Raw genomic sequence first — 18260 nt, 5'->3', positions numbered from 1 at the left:
AAATCTAACTCTGATTACATCAGAGAAGGCCAGGTACCCTACACCATAACAGGGGGTTTGAAATTTTGACTTGTCTACTTAAAGATCACCAAAATCTGATAACAAGGTCAATTAAGTCCCTGGGTGGGATTGAACCACCAACCTTTTGGTTAATAGCCTTACACACTAACTGATTGCGCCACAGCGACACTTTGCAAAAGTACATACTGACAAAGGCTAATAAGCATTCATCTAGAACGATTCCTAGAAACATTTTAAAAAGTCAATAATGTGGAGAGTTTTTGTAAGATGTTTCTTCCATCAACCAATGAAGAAACACATTGGTACTTTCCCATGATGAGTGAGTGCTTCAGGATCTTTTGCACTTACATGTGCAGCAGAGTACTGTAATGGAAGCATGCTGGGTCCATAACCCAGAGGTAGGCAGATTGAAACTATCCTCTGCTATATGCATTTTTTTTTTGTTAATTAAAGTAATCCAAAACTGGGATTGATATTTTTGCTCTTTTATTTTTACTTAAAGTACAATAACTTTTACCATTTTAATTTGTTTTAATAGTATATTGACAGTATTGTTTTCTTTCAAAAATCCAATTAATTTTCTTTACCCGATTATTAAAATGGTAATTGACAAAAACAAACTACATTGTCACCAGAAGAGCAATACAAAATGTACAAGTGATATATTAAAATCATCTTTCCAGCTTGAATTTCAATGATGCATTGGGGCAACGATTCACCCTTAAATAAAGATTTTCTTAATTCCTTACTTGTGTGCTAATTAGATATCACCTTGTTTTCACATTAAACAGACTTCCACATGAGAAAACAGCAAAGATGCAGTGGCGTTAATGTTTCCTGGTGTCAACCTGTATTATTTCCGTAGATATTGAAATGAGGATGCATCTTGCTGCCTTTCCAATGAAGCAAGTTTAATTTAGTAATAGGTGAAAAACCATCCCTACAAAGATGTTAATCAGATACTTGGCTTTGTGGACACTTTTCAGAGAACAAATTTGTTATCATAAAAATAAAGCCAGAAAATGAAGAGCTGTTTAATCACTCAATTGGATTTTTCTGCCAGCATTTTTCTTTTTCTCTGCAACCCACTGCTAAATTGTGCTTCCTAGCTGTTTTTTTATAAAATCACTTAATCAAATCTAACTCTGATTACATCAGAGAAGGCCAGGTACCCTACACCATAAGAGGGGGTTTGCAATTTTGACTTGTCTACTTAAATATCACCAAAATCTGATCACAAGGTCAATTACGTCCCTGGGTGGGATTGAACCACCAACTTTTTGATAAATAGCTGAACACACTAAGCGATTGTGCCACAGAGACACTTTGCAAAAAGCACATACTGACAAAGACTAATAAGCATTCATCTAGAACGTTTCCTAGAAAAACTTTAAAAAGTCAATAATCTGGAGAGTTTATGTAAGATGTTTCTTCCAGCAACCAATGAAGAAACACATTGGTACTTTTGCATGATGAGTGAGTGCTTCAGGATCTCTTGCACTTACATGTGCAGCAGAGTACTGCAATGGAAGCATGCTGGGCCCATAACCCAGAGGTAGGCAGATTGAAACTATCCTTTGCTATATGAATTTTTTTTTTGTTCATTAAAGTAATCCAAAACTGGGATTGATATTTTAGCTTTTATTTTTACTTAAAGTACAATAACTTTTACCATTTTAATTTGTTTTAATAGTATATTGACAGTATTGTTTTCTTTCAAAAATCCACTTAATTTTCTTTACCCTATTATTAAAATGGTAATTGACAAAAACAAACTACATTGTCACCATAAGAGCAATACAAAATGTACAAGTGATATATTAAAATCATCTTTCCAGCTTGAATTTCAATGATGCATTGGGGCAACGATTTTGTGAGAAACATCTTCACCCTTAAATAAAGATTTTCTTAATTCCTTACCTGTGTGCTAATTAGATATCACCTTGTTTTCACATTAAACAGACTTCCACATGAGAAAGCAGCAAGGATGCAGTGGCGTTAATGTTTCCTGGTGTCAACCTGTATTATTTCAGTAGATATTGAAATGAGGATGCATCTTGCTGCCTTTCCAATGAAGCAAGTTTAATTTAGTAATAGGTGAAAAACCATCCCTACAAATATGTTAATCAGATACTTGGCTTTGTGGACACTTTTCAGAGAACAAATTAGTTAGCATAAAAATAAAGCCAGAAAATGAAGAGCTGTTTAATCACTCAATTGGATTTTTCTGCCAGCATATTTCTTTTTCTCTGCAACCCACTGCCAAATTGTGCTTCCTAGCTGTTTTTATAAAATCACTGAATCAAATCTAACTCTGATTACATCAGAGAAGGCCAGGTACCCTACACCATAACAGGGGGTTTGAAATTTTGACTTGTCTACTTAAAGATCACCAAAATCTGATAACAAGGTCAATTAAGTCCCTGGGTGGGATTGAACAACCAACCTTTTGGTTAATAGCCTTACACACTAACTGATTGCGCCACAGCTACACTTTGCAAAAGTACCTACTGACAAAGGCTAATAAGCATTCATCTAGAACGATTCCTAGAAACATTTTAAAAAGTCAATAATGTGGAGAGTTTTTGTAAGATGTTTCTTCCATCAACCAATGAAGAAACACATTGGTACTTTCCCATGATAAGTGAGTGCTTCAGGACCTCCTGCACTTACATGTGCAGCAGAGTACTGTAATGGAAGCATGCTGGGTCCATAACCCAGAGGTAGGCAGATTGAAACTATCCTCTGCTATATGCATTTTTTTTTTGTTAATTAAAGTAATCCAAAACTGGGATTGATATTTTTGCTCTTTTATTTTTACTTAAAGTACAATAACTTTTACCATTTTAATTTGTTTTAATAGTATATTGACAGTATTGTTTTCTTTCAAAAATCCACTTAATTTTCTTTACCCGATTATTAAAATGGTAATTGACAAAAACAAACTACATTGTCACCAGAAGAGCAATACAAAATGTACAAGTGATATATTAAAATCATCTTTCCAGCTTGAATTTCAATGATGCATTGGGGCAACGATTTTGTGAGAAACATCTTCACCCTTAAATAAAGATTTTCTTAATTCCTTACCTGTGTGCTAATTAGATATCACCTTGTTTTCACATTAAACAGACTTCCACATGCGAAAGCAGCAAGGATGCAGTGGCGTTAATGTTTCCTGGTGTCAACCTGTATTATTTCAGTAGACATTGAAATGAAGATGCATCTTGCTGCCTTTCCAATGAAGCAAGTTTAATTTAGTAATAGGTGAAAAACCATCCCTACAAAGGTGTTAATCAGAGACTTGGCTTTGTGGACACTTTTCAGAGAACAAATTTGTTAGTATAAAAATAAAGCCAGAAAATGAAGAGCTGTTTAATCACTCAATTGGATTTTTCTGCCAGCATATTTCTTTTTCTCTGCAACCCACTGCTAAATTGTTCTTCCTAGCTGTTTTAATAAAATCACTGAATCAAATCTAACTCTGATTACATTAGAGAAGGCCAGGTACCCTACACCATAACAGGGGGTTTGAAATTTTGACTTGTCTACTTAAAGATCACCAAAATCTGATAACAAGGTCAATTAAGTGCCTGGGTGGGATTGAACCACCAACCTTTTGGTTAATAGCCTTACACACTAACTGATTGCGCCACAGCGACACTTTGCAAAAGAACATACTGACAAAGGCTAATAAGCATTCATCTAGAACGATTCCTAGAAACATTTTAAAAAGTCAATAATGTGGAGAGTTTTTGTAAGATGTTTCTTCCATCAACCAATGAAGAAACACATTGGTACTTTCCCATGATGAGTGAGTGCTTCAGGATCTCTTGCATTGGAAAATGCAGGGCTATAACGTGTAGATGAAGCACTAACAGGAGGCTTTACAATTTTCATTCTAGTGTCTTTCGTTTGGGAGAAAAATGCAAAAGTACAATGCAACTTTTCCTTGCCGATATCTCTCTTTTGCAAAGAGATAGGCATTGGAAAATGCAGGGCTATAACGTGTAGATGAAGCACTAACAGGAGGCTTTAAAATTTTCATTCTAGTGTCTTTCGTTTGGGAGAAAAATGCAAAGGTACAATACAGCATTTCCTTGCCGATATCTCTCTTTTGCAAAGAGATAGGCATTGGAAAATGCAGGGCTATAACGTGTAGATGAAGCACTAACAGGAGGCTTTAAAATTTTCATTCTAGTGTCTTTCGTTTGGGAGAAAAATGCAAAAGTACAATACACTTTTCCTTGCCGATATCTCTCTTTTGCAAAGAGATAGGCATTGGAAAATTCAGGGCTATAACGTGTAGATGAAGCACTAATAGGAGGCTTTAAAATTTTCATTCTAGTGTCCTTCGTTTGGGAGAAAAATGCAAAGGTACAATACAGCTTTTCCTTGCCGATATCTCTCTTTTGCAAAGAGATAGGCATTGGAAAATTAAGGGCTATAACGTGTAGATGAAGCACTAACAGGAGGCTTTTAAATCTTCATTCTAGTGTCCTTCGTTTGGGAGAAAAATGCAAAGGTACAATACAGCTTTTCCTTGCCGATATCTCTCTTTTGCAAAGAGATAGGCATTGGAAAATTCAGGGCTATAACGTGTAGATGAAGCACTAACAGGAGGCTTTAAAATTTTCATTCTAGTGTCTTTCGTTTGGGAGAAAAATGCAAAGGTACAATACAGTTTTTCCATGCCGATATCTCTCTTTTGCAAAGAGATAGGCATTGGAAAATGCAGGGCTATAACGTGTAGATGAAGCACTAACAGGAGGCTTTAAAATTTTCATTCTAGTGTCCTTCGTTTGGGAGAAAAATGCAAAGGTACAATACAGCTTTTCCTTGCCAATATCTCTCTTTTGCAAAGAGCTAGGCATTGGAAAATTCAGGGCTATACCGTGTAGATGAAGCACTAACAGGAGGCTTTTAAATCTTCATTCTAGTGTCCTTCGTTTGGGAGAAAAATGCAAAGGTACAATACAGCTTTTCCTTGCCGATATCTCTCTTTTGCAGAGATAGGCATTGGAAATTTCAGGGCTATAACGTGTAGATGAAGCACTAACAGGAGGCTTTAAAATGTTCATTCTAGTGTCTTTCGTTTGGGAGAAAAATGCAAAAGTACAATGCAGCTTTTCCTTGCCGATATCTCTCTTTTGCAAAGAGATAGGCATTGGAAAATGCAGGGCTATAACGTGTAGATGAAGCACTAACAGGAGGCTTTAAAATTTTCATTCTAGTGTCTTTCGTTTGGGAGAAAAATGCAGAAGTACAATACACTTTTCCTTGCCGATATCTCTCTTTTGCAAAGAGATAGGCATTGGAAAATTCAGGGCTATAACGTGTAGATGAAGCACTAATAGGAGGCTTTAAAATTTTCATTCTAGTGTCCTTCGTTTGGGAGAAAAATGCAAAGGTACAATACAGCTTTTCCTTGCCGATATCTCTCTTTTGCAAAGAGATAGGCATTGGAAAATTCAGGGCTATAACGTGTAGATGAAGCACTAACAGGAGGCTTTTAAATCTTCATTCTAGTGTCCTTCGTTTGGGAGAAAAATGCAAAAGTACAATGCAGCTTTTCCTTGCCGATATCTCTCTTTTGCAAAGAGATAGGCATTGGAAAATGCAGGGCTATAACGTGTAGATGAAGCACTAACAGGAGGCTTTAAAATTTTCATTCTAGTGTCTTTCGTTTGGGAGAAAAATGCAAAAGTACAATGCAACTTTTCCTTGCAGATATCTCTCTTTTGCAAAGAGATAGGCATTGGAAAATGCAGGGCTATAACGTGTAGATGAAGCACTAACAGGAGGCTTTAAAATTTTCATTCTAGTGTCTTTCGTTTGGGAGAAAAATGCAAAGGTACAATACAGCATTTCCTTGCCGATATCTCTCTTTTGCAAAGAGATAGGCATTGGAAAATTCAGGGCTATTACGCGTAGATGAAGCACTAACAGGAGGCTTTAAAATTTTTATTCTAGTGTCTTTCGTTTGGGAGAAAAATGCAAAAGTACAATGCAGCTTTTCCTTGCCGATATCTCTCTTTTGCAAAGAGATAGGCATTGGAAAATGCAGGGCTATAACGTGTAGATGAAGCACTAACAGGAGGCTTTAAAATTTTCATTCTAGTGTCTTTCGTTTGGGAGAAAAATGCAAAGGTACAATACAGCATTTCCTTGCCGATATCTCTCTTTTGCAAAGAGATAGGCATTGGAAAATTCAGGGCTATAACGTGTAGATGAAGCACTAACAGGAGGCTTTAAAATTTTCATTCTAGTGTCTTTCGTTTGGGAGAAAAATGCAAAGGTACAATACAGTTTTTCCTTGCCGATATCTCTCTTTTGCAAAGAGATAGGCATTGGAAAATGCAGGGCTATAACGTGTAGATGAAGCACTAACAGGAGGCTTTAAAATTTTCATTCTAGTGTCCTTCGTTTGGGAGAAAAATGCAAAGGTACAATACAGCTTTTCCTTGCCAATATCTCTCTTTTGCAAAGAGCTAGGCATTGGAAAATTCAGGGCTATACCGTGTAGATGAAGCACTAACAGGAGGCTTTTAAATCTTCATTCTAGTGTCCTTCGTTTGGGAGAAAAATGCAAAGGTACAATACAGCTTTTCCTTGCCGATATCTCTCTTTTGCAAAGAGCTAGGCATTGGAAAATTCAGGGCTATAACGTGTAGATGAAGCACTAACAGTAGGCTTTAACATTTTCATTCTAGTGTCTTTCGTTTGGGAGAAAAATGCAAAGGTACAATACAGCTTTTCCTTGCCGATATCTCTCTTTTGCAAAGAGATAGGCATTGGAAAATTCAGGGCTATAACGTGTAGATGAAGCACTAACAGGAGGCTTTAAAATTTTCATTCTAGTGTCTTTCGTTTGGGAGAAAAATGCAAAAGTACAATGCAGCTTTTCCTTGCCGATATCTCTCTTTTGCAAAGAGATAGGCATTGGAAAATGCAGGGCTATAACGTGTAGATGAAGCACTAACAGGAGGCTTTAACATTTTCATTCTAGTGTCTTTCGTTTTGGAGAAAAATGCAAAAGTACAATACACTTTTCCTTGCCGATATCTCTCTTTTGCAAAGAGATAGGCATTGGAAAATTCAGGGCTATAACGTGTAGATGAAGCACTAATAGGAGGCTTTAAAATTTTCATTCTAGTGTCCTTCGTTTGGGAGAAAAATGCAAAGGTACAATACAGCTTTTCCTTGCCGATATCTCTCTTTTGCAAAGAGATAGGCATTGGAAAATTCAGGGCTATAACGTGTAGATGAAGCACTAACAGGAGGCTTTAAAATTTTCATTCTAGTGTCTTTCGTTTGGGAGAAAAATGCAAAGGTACAATACAGCTTTTCCTTGCCGATATCTCTCTTTTGCAAAGAGCTAGGCATTGGAAAATTCAGGGCTATAACGTGTAGATGAAGCACTAACAGGAGGCTTTAAAATTTTCATTCTAGTGTCTTTCGTTTGGGAGAAAAATGCAAAGGTACAATACAGCTTTTCCTTGCCGATATCTCTCTTTTGCAAAGAGCTAGGCATTGGAAAATTCAGGGCTATAACGTGTAGATGAAGCACTAACAGTAGGCTTTAACATTTTCATTCTAGTGTCTTTCGTTTGGGAGAAAAATGCAAAGGTACAATACAGCTTTTCCTTGCCGATATCTCTCTTTTGCAAAGAGATAGGCATTGGAAAATTCAGGGCTATTACGTGTAGATGAAGCACTAACAGGAGGCTTTAAAATTTTCATTCTAGTGTCCTTCGTTTGGGAGAAAAATGCAAAGGTACAATACAGCTTTTCCTTGCCGATATCTCTCTTTTGCAAAGAGATAGGCATTGGAAAATTCAGGGCTATAACGTGTAGATGAAGCACTAACAGGAGGCTTTAAAATTTTCATTCTAGTGTCTTTCGTTTGGGAGAAAAATGCAAAGGTACAATACAGCTTTTCCTTGTCGATATCTCTCTTTTGCAAAGAGCTAGGCATTGGAAAATTCAGGGCTATAACGTATAGATGAAGCACTAACAGTAGGATTTAAAATTTTCATTCTAGTGTCTTTCGTTTGGGAGAAAAATGCAAAGGTACAATACAGCTTTTCCTTGCCGATATCTCTCTTTTGCAAAGAGATAGGCATTGGAAAATTCAGGGCTATAACGTGTAGATGAAGCACTAACAGGAGGCTTTAACATTTTCATTCTAGTGTACTTCGTTTGGGAGAAAAATGCAAAGGTACAATACAGCTTTTCCTTGCCGATATCTCTCTTTTGCAAAGAGATAGGCATTGGAAAATTCAGGGCTATAACGTGTAGATGAAGCACTAATAGGAGGCTTTAAAATTTTCATTCTAGTGTCCTTCGTTTGGGAGAAAAATGCAAAGGTACAATACAGCTTTTCCTTGCCGATATCTCTCTTTTGCAAAGAGATAGGCATTGGAAAATTCAGGGCTATAACGTGTAGATAAAGCACTAACAGGAGGCTTTAAAATTTTCATTCTAGTGTCTTTCGTGTGGGAGAAAAATGCAAAGGTACAATAAAGCTTTTCCTTGCCGATTTCTCTCTTTTGCAAAGAGATAGGCATTGGAAAATTCAGGGCTATAACGTGTAGATGAAGCACTAACAGTAGGCTTTAACATTTTCATTCTAGTGTCTTTCGTTTGGGAGAAAAATGCAAAGGTACAATACAGCTTTTCCTTGCCGATATCTCTCTTTTGCAAAGAGATAGGCATTGGAAAATTCAGGGCTATAACGTGTAGATGAAGCACTAACAGGAGGCTTTAAAATTTTCATTCTAGTGTCTTTCGTTTGGGAGAAAAATGCAAAAGTACAATGCAGCTTTTCCTTGCCGATATCTCTCTTTTGCAAAGAGATAGGCATTGGAAAATGCAGGGCTATAACGTGTAGATGAAGCACTAACAGGAGGCTTTAAAATTTTCATTCTAGTGTCTTTCGTTTGGGAGAAAAATGCAAAAGTACAATACACTTTTCCTTGCCGATATATCTCTTTTGCAAAGAGCTAGGCATTGGAAAATTCAGGGCTATAACGTGTAGATGAAGCACTAACAGTAGGCTTTAAAATTTTCATTCTAGTGTCTTTCGTTTGGGAGAAAAATGCAAAGGTACAATACAGCTTTTCCTTGCCGATATCTCTCTTTTGCAAAGAGATAGGCATTGGAAAATTCAGGGCTATAACGTGTAGATGAAGCACTAACAGGAGGCTTTAAAATTTTCATTCTAGTGTATTTCGTTTGGGAGAAAAATGCAAAAGTACAATACACTTTTCCTTGCCGATATCTCTCTTTTGCAAAGAGATAGGCATTGGAAAATTCAGGGCTATAACGTGTAGATGAAGCACTAACAGTAGGCTTTAAAATTTTCATTCTAGTGTCTTTCGTTTGGGAGAAAAATGCAAAGGTACAATACAGCTTTTCCTTGCCGATATCTCTCTTTTGCAAAGAGATAGGCATTGGAAAATTCAGGGCTATAACGTGTAGATGAAGCACTAACAGGAGGCTTTAAAATTTTCATTCTAGTGTCTTTCGTTTGGGAGAAAAATGCAAAGGTACAATACAGTTTTTCCTTGCCGATATCTCTCTTTTGCAAAGAGATAGGCATTGGAAATTTCAGGGCTATAACGTGTAGATGAAGCACTAATAGGAGGCTTTAAAATTTTCATTCTAGTGTCCTTCGTTTGGGAGAAAAATGCAAAGGTACAATACAGCTTTTCCTTGCCGATATCTCTCTTTTGCAAAGAGATAGGCATTGGAAAATTCAGGGCTATAACGTGTAGATGAAGCACTAACAGGAGGCTTTAAAATTTTCATTCTAGTGTCTTTCGTTTGGGAGAAAAATGCAAAGGTACAATACAGCTTTTCCTTGCCGATATCTCTCTTTTGCAAAGAGATAGGCATTGGAAAATTCAGGGCTATAACGTGTAGATGAAGCACTAACAGTAGGCTTTAACATTTTCATTCTAGTGTCTTTCGTTTGGGAGAAAAATGCAAAGGTACAATACAGCTTTTCCTTGCCGATATCTCTCTTTTGCAAAGAGATAGGCATTGGAAAATTCAGGGCTATAACGTGTAGATGAAGCACTAACAGGAGGCTTTAAAATTTTCATTCTAGTGTCTTTCGTTTGGGAGAAAAATGCAAAAGTACAATGCAGCTTTTCCTTGCCGATATCTCTCTTTTGCAAAGAGATAGGCATTGGAAAATGCAGGGCTATAACGTGTAGATGAAGCACTAACAGGAGGCTTTAAAATGTTCATTCTAGTGTCTTTCGTTTGGGAGAAAAATGCAAAGGTACAATACAGCATTTCCTTGCCGATATCTCTCTTTTGCAAAGAGATAGGCATTGGAAAATTCAGGGCTATAACGTGTAGATGAAGCACTAACAGGAGGCTTTAAAATTTTCATTCTAGTGTCTTTCGTTTGGGAGAAAAATGCAAAGGTACAATACAGCTTTTCCTTGCCGATATCTCTCTTTTGCAAAGAGCTAGGCATTGGAAAATTCAGGGCTATAACGTGTAGATGAAGCACTAACAGTAGGCTTTAAAATTTTCATTCTAGTGTCTTTCGTTTGGGAGAAAAATGCAAAGGTACAATACAGCTTTTCCTTGCCGATATCTCTCTTTTGCAAAGAGATAGGCATTGGAAAATTCAGGGCTATAACGTGTAGATGAAGCACTAACAGGAGGCTTTAAAATTTTCATTCTAGTGTCTTTCGTTTGGGAGAAAAATGCAAAGGTACAATACAGTTTTTCCTTGCCGATATCTCTCTTTTGCAAAGAGATAGGCATTGGAAAATTCAGGGCTATAACGTGTAGATGAAGCACTAATAGGAGGCTTTAAAATTTTCATTCTAGTGTCCTTCGTTTGGGAGAAAAATGCAAAGGTACAATACAGCTTTTCCTTGCCGATATATCTCTTTTGCAAAGAGATAGGCATTGGAAAATTCAGGGCTATAACGTGTAGATGAAGCACTAACAGGAGGTTTAAAATTTTCATTCTAGTGTCTTTCGTTTGGGAGAAAAATGCAAAGGTACAATACAGCTTTTCCTTGCCGATATCTCTCTTTTGCAAAGAGCTAGGCATTGGAAAATTCAGGGCTATAACGTGTAGATGAAGCACTAACAGTAGGCTTTAACATTTTCATTCTAGTGTCTTTCGTTTGGGAGAAAAATGCAAAGGTACAATACAGCTTTTTCTTGCCGATATCTCTCTTTTGCAATGAGATAGGCATTGGAAAATTCAGGGCTATAACGTGTAGATGAAGCACTAACAGGAGGCTTTAAAATTTTCATTCTAGTGTCTTTCGTTTGGGAGAAAAATGCAAAAGTACAATACACTTTTCCTTGCCGATATCTCTCTTTTGCAAAGAGATAGGCATTGGAAAATTCAGGGCTATAACGTGTTTATGAAGCACTAATAGGAGGCTTTAAAATTTTCATTCTAGTGTCTTTCGTTTGGGAGAAAAATGCAAAGGTACAATACAGCTTTTCCTTGCCGATATCTCTCTTTTGCAAAGAGCTAGGCATTGGAAAATTCAGGGCTATAACGTGTAGATGAAGCACTAAGAGTAGGCTTTAACATTTTCATTCTAGTGTCTTTCGTTTGGGAGAAAAATGCAAAGGTACAATACAGCTTTTCCTTACCGATATCTCTCTTTTGCAAAGAGATAGGCATTGGAAATTTCAGGGCTATAACGTGTAGATGAAGCACTAACAGGAGGCTTTAAAATTTTCATTCTAGTGTCTTTCGTTTGGGAGAAAAATGCAAAAGTACAATGCAGCTTTTCCTTGCCGATATCTCTCTTTTGCAAAGAGATAGGCATTGGAAAATGCAGGGCTATAACGTGTAGATGAAGCACTAACAGGAGGCTTTAAAATTTTCATTCTAGTGTCTTTCGTTTGGGAGAAAAATGCAAAAGTACAATACACTTTTCCTTGCCGATATCTCTCTTTTGCAAAGAGATAGGCATTGGAAAATTCAGGGCTATAACGTGTAGATGAAGCACTAATAGGAGGCTTTAAAATTTTCATTCTAGTGTCCTTCGTTTGGGAGAAAAATGCAAAGGTACAATACAGCTTTTCCTTGCCGATATCTCTCTTTTGCAAAGAGATAGGCATTGGAAAATTAAGGGCTATAACGTGTAGATGAAGCACTAACAGGAGGCTTTAAAATTTTCATTCTAGTGTCTTTCGTTTGGGAGAAAAATGCAAAGGTACAATACAGCTTTTCCTTGCCGATATCTCTCTTTTGCAAAGAGATAGGCATTGGAAAATTCAGGGCTATAACGTGTAGATGAAGCACTAACAGGAGGCTTTAAAATTTTCATTCTAGTGTCTTTCGTTTGGGAGAAAAATGCAAAAGTACAATGCAGCTTTTCCTTGCCGATATCTCTCTTTTGCAAAGAGATAGGCATTGGAAAATGCAGGGCTATAACGTGTAGATGAAGCACTAACAGGAGGCTTTAAAATTTTCATTCTAGTGTCTTTCGTTTGGGAGAAAAATGCAAAAGTACAATGCAACTTTTCCTTGCCGATATCTCTCTTTTGCAAAGAGATAGGCATTGGAAAATGCAGGGCTATAACGTGTAGATGAAGCACTAACAGGAGGCTTTAAAATTTTCATTCTAGTGTCTTTCGTTTGGGAGAAAAATGCAAAGGTACAATACAGCATTTCCTTGCCGATATCTCTCTTTTGCAAAGAGATAGGCATTGGAAAATTCAGGGCTATAACGTGTAGATGAAGCACTAACAGGAGGCTTTAAAATTTTCATTCTAGTGTCTTTCGTTTGGGAGAAAAATGCAAAGGTACAATACAGCTTTTCCTTGCCGATATCTCTCTTTTGCAAAGAGATAGGCATTGGAAAATTCAGGGCTATAACGTGTAGATGAAGCACTAACAGGAGGCTTTAACATTTTCATTCTAGTGTACTTCGTTTGGGAGAAAAATGCAAAGGTACAATACAGCTTTTCCTTGCCGATATCTCTCTTTTGCAAAGAGATAGGCATTGGAAAATTCAGGGCTATAACGTGTAGATGAAGCACTAATAGGAGGCTTTAAAATTTTCATTCTAGTGTCCTTCGTTTGGGAGAAAAATGCAAAGGTACAATACAGCTTTTCCTTGCCGATATCTCTCTTTTGCAAAGAGATAGGCATTGGAAAATTCAGGGCTATAACGTGTAGATGAAGCACTAACAGGAGGCTTTAAAATTTTCATTCTAGTGTCTTTCGTTTGGGAGAAAAATGCAAAGGTACAATACAGCTTTTCCTTGCCGATATCTCTCTTTTGCAAAGAGCTAGGCATTGGAAAATTCAGGGCTATAACGTGTAGATGAAGCACTAACAGGAGGCTTTAAAATTTTCATTCTAGTGTCTTTCGTTTGGGAGAAAAATGCAAAGGTACAATACAGCTTTTCCTTGCCGATATCTCTCTTTTGCAAAGAGATAGGCATTGGAAAATTCAGGGCTATAACGTGTAGATGAAGCACTAACAGTAGGCTTTAACATTTTCATTCTAGTGTCTTTCGTTTGGGAGAAAAATGCAAAGGTACAATACAGCTTTTCCTTGCCGATATCTCTCTTTTGCAAAGAGATAGGCATTGGAAAATGCAGGGCTATAACGTGTAGATGAAGCACTAACAGGAGGCTTTACAATTTTCATTCTAGTGTCTTTCGTTTGGGAGAAAAATGCAAAAGTACAATGCAACTTTTCCTTGCCGATATCTCTCTTTTGCAAAGAGATAGGCATTGGAAAATGCAGGGCTATAACGTGTAGATGAAGCACTAACAGGAGGCTTTAAAATTTTCATTCTAGTGTCTTTCGTTTGGGAGAAAAATGCAAAGGTACAATACAGCATTTCCTTGCCGATATCTCTCTTTTGCAAAGAGATAGGCATTGGAAAATTCAGGGCTATTACGTGTAGATGAAGCACTAACAGGAGGCTTTAAAATTTTCATTCTAGTGTCTTTCGTTTGGGAGAAAAATGCAAAGGTACAATACAGCTTTTCCTTGTCGATATCTCTCTTTTGCAAAGAGCTAGGCATTGGAAAATTCAGGGCTATAACGTGTAGATGAAGCACTAACAGTAGGATTTAAAATTTTCATTCTAGTGTCTTTCGTTTGGGAGAAAAATGCAAAGGTACAATACAGCTTTTCCTTGCCGATATCTCTATTTTGCAAAGAGATAGGCATTGGAAAATTCAGGGCTATAACGTGTAGATGAAGCACTAACAGGAGGCTTTAACATTTTCATTCTAGTGTACTTCGTTTGGGAGAAAAATGCAAAGGTACAATACAGCTTTTCCTTGCCGATATCTCTCTTTTGCAAAGAGATAGGCATTGGAAAATTCAGGGCTATAACGTGTAGATGAAGCACTAATAGGAGGCTTTAAAATTTTCATTCTAGTGTCCTTCGTTTGGGAGAAAAATGCAAAGGTACAATACAGCTTTTCCTTGCCGATATCTCTCTTTTGCAAAGAGATAGGCATTGGAAAATTCAGGGCTATAACGTGTAGATGAAGCACTAACAGGAGGCTTTAAAATTTTCATTCTAGTGTCTTTCGTTTGGGAGAAAAATGCAAAGGTACAATACAGCTTTTCCTTGCCGATATCTCTCTTTTGCAAAGAGCTAGGCATTGGAAAATTCAGGGCTATAACGTGTAGATGAAGCACTAACAGGAGGCTTTAAAATTTTCATTCTAGTGTCTTTCGTTAGGGAGAAAAATGCAAAGGTACAATACAGCTTTTCCTTGCCGATATCTCTCTTTTGCAAAGAGATAGGCATTGGAAAATTCAGGGCTATAACGTGTAGATGAAGCACTAACAGTAGGCTTTAACATTTTCATTCTAGTGTCTTTCGTTTGGGAGAAAAATGCAAAGGTACAATACAGCTTTTCCTTGCCGATATCTCTCTTTTGCAAAGAGATAGGCATTGGAAAATGCAGGGCTATAACGTGTAGATGAAGCACTAACAGGAGGCTTTACAATTTTCATTCTAGTGTCTTTCGTTTGGGAGAAAAATGCAAAAGTACAATGCAACTTTTCCTTGCCGATATCTCTCTTTTGCAAAGAGATAGGCATTGGAAAATGCAGGGCTATAACGTGTAGATGAAGCACTAACAGGAGGCTTTAAAATTTTCATTCTAGTGTCTTTCGTTTGGGAGAAAAATGCAAAGGTACAATACAGCATTTCCTTGCCGATATCTCTCTTTTGCAAAGAGATAGGCATTGGAAAATTCAGGGCTATTACGTGTAGATGAAGCACTAACAGGAGGCTTTAAAATTTTCATTCTAGTGTCTTTCGTTTGGGAGAAAAATGCAAAGGTACAATACAGCTTTTCCTTGTCGATATCTCTCTTTTGCAAAGAGCTAGGCATTGGAAAATTCAGGGCTATAACGTGTAGATGAAGCACTAACAGTAGGATTTAAAATTTTCATTCTAGTGTCTTTCGTTTGGGAGAAAAATGCAAAGGTACAATACAGCTTTTCCTTGCCGATATCTCTCTTTTGCAAAGAGATAGGCATTGGAAAATTCAGGGCTATAACGTGTAGATGAAGCACTAACAGGAGGCTTTAACATTTTCATTCTAGTGTACTTCGTTTGGGAGAAAAATGCAAAGGTACAATACAGCTTTTCCTTGCCGATATCTCTCTTTTGCAAAGAGATAGGCATTGGAAAATTCAGGGCTATAACGTGTAGATGAAGCACTAATAGGAGGCTTTAAAATTTTCATTCTAGTGTCCTTCGTTTGGGAGAAAAATGCAAAGGTACAATACAGCTTTTCCTTGCCGATATCTCTCTTTTGCAAAGAGATAGGCATTGGAAAATTCAGGGCTATAACGTGTAGATGAAGCACTAACAGGAGGCTTTAAAATTTTCATTCTAGTGTCTTTCGTTTGGGAGAAAAATGCAAAGGTACAATACAGCTTTTCCTTGCCGATATCTCTCTTTTGCAAAGAGCTAGGCATTGGAAAATTCAGGGCTATAACGTGTAGATGAAGCACTAACAGGAGGCTTTAAAATTTTCATTCTAGTGTCTTTCGTTAGGGAGAAAAATGCAAAGGTACAATACAGCTTTTCCTTGCCGATATCTCTCTTTTGCAAAGAGATAGGCATTGGAAAATTCAGGGCTATAACGTGTAGATGAAGCACTAACAGTAGGCTTTAACATTTTCATTCTAGTGTCTTTCGTTTGGGAGAAAAATGCAAAGGTACAATACAGCTTTTCCTTGCCGATATCTCTCTTTTGCAAAGAGATAGGCATTGGAAAATGCAGGGCTATAACGTGTAGATGAAGCACTAACAGGAGGCTTTACAATTTTCATTCTAGTGTCTTTCGTTTGGGAGAAAAATGCAAAAGTACAATGCAACTTTTCCTTGCCGATATCTCTCTTTTGCAAAGAGATAGGCATTGGAAAATGCAGGGCTATAACGTGTAGATGAAGCACTAACAGGAGGCTTTAAAATTTTCATTCTAGTGTCTTTCGTTTGGGAGAAAAATGCAAAGGTACAATACAGCATTTCCTTGCCGATATCTCTCTTTTGCAAAGAGATAGGCATTGGAAAATTCAGGGCTATAACGTGTAGATGAAGCACTAACAGGAGGCTTTAAAATTTTCATTCTAGTGTCTTTCGTTTGGGAGAAAAATGCAAAGGTACAATACAGTTTTTCCATGCCGATATCTCTCTTTTGCAAAGAGATAGGCATTGGAAAATGCAGGGCTATAACGTGTAGATGAAGCACTAACAGGAGGCTTTAAAATTTTCATTCTAGTGTCCTTCGTTTGGGAGAAAAATGCAAAGGTACAATACAGCTTTTCCTTGCCAATATCTCTCTTTTGCAAAGAGCTAGGCATTGGAAAATTCAGGGCTATACCGTGTAGATGAAGCACTAACAGGAGGCTTTTAAATCTTCATTCTAGTGTCCTTCGTTTGGGAGAAAAATGCAAAGGTACAATACAGCTTTTCCTTGCCGATATCTCTCTTTTGCAAAGAGATAGGCATTGGAAATTTCAGGGCTATAACGTGTAGATGAAGCACTAACAGGAGGCTTTAAAATTTTCATTCTAGTGTCTTTCGTTTGGGAGAAAAATGCAAAAGTACAATGCAGCTTTTCCTTGCCGATATCTCTCTTTTGCAAAGAGATAGGCATTGGAAAATGCAGGGCTATAACGTGTAGATGAAGCACTAACAGGAGGCTTTAAAATTTTCATTCTAGTGTCTTTCGTTTGGGAGAAAAATGCAAAAGTACAATACACTTTTCCTTGCCGATATCTCTCTTTTGCAAAGAGATAGGCATTGGAAAATTCAGGGCTATAACGTGTAGATGAAGCACTAATAGGAGGCTTTAAAATTTTCATTCTAGTGTCCTTCGTTTGGGAGAAAAATGCAAAGGTACAATACAGCTTTTCCTTGCCGATATCTCTCTTTTGCAAAGAGATAGGCATTGGAAAATTAAGGGCTATAACGTGTAGATGAAGCACTAACAGGAGGCTTTTAAATCTTCATTCTAGTGTCCTTCGTTTGGGAGAAAAATGCAAAGGTACAATACAGCTTTTCCTTGCCGATATCTCTCTTTTGCAAAGAGATAGGCATTGGAAAATTCAGGGCTATAACGTGTAGATGAAGCACTAACAGGAGGCTTTAAAATTTTCATTCTAGTGTCTTTCGTTTGGGAGAAAAATGCAAAGGTACAATACAGTTTTTCCATGCCGATATCTCTCTTTTGCAAAGAGATAGGCATTGGAAAATGCAGGGCTATAACGTGTAGATGAAGCACTAACAGGAGGCTTTAAAATTTTCATTCTAGTGTCCTTCGTTTGGGAGAAAAATGCAAAGGTACAATACAGCTTTTCCTTGCCAATATCTCTCTTTTGCAAAGAGCTAGGCATTGGAAAATTCAGGGCTATACCGTGTAGATGAAGCACTAACAGGAGGCTTTTAAATCTTCATTCTAGTGTCCTTCGTTTGGGAGAAAAATGCAAAGGTACAATACAGCTTTTCCTTGCCGATATCTCTCTTTTGCAAAGAGATAGGCATTGGAAATTTCAGGGCTATAACGTGTAGATGAAGCACTAACAGGAGGCTTTAAAATTTTCATTCTAGTGTCTTTCGTTTGGGAGAAAAATGCAAAAGTACAATGCAGCTTTTCCTTGCCGATATCTCTCTTTTGCAAAGAGATAGGCATTGGAAAATGCAGGGCTATAACGTGTAGATGAAGCACTAACAGGAGGCTTTAAAAT

This window comes from Pseudophryne corroboree, unplaced genomic scaffold (genome assembly GCF_028390025.1).
Source record: "Pseudophryne corroboree isolate aPseCor3 unplaced genomic scaffold, aPseCor3.hap2 scaffold_253, whole genome shotgun sequence".
Taxonomy (NCBI): Eukaryota; Metazoa; Chordata; class Amphibia; order Anura; family Myobatrachidae; genus Pseudophryne; species Pseudophryne corroboree.
Note: the sequence above shows the minus strand (reverse complement) of the source record.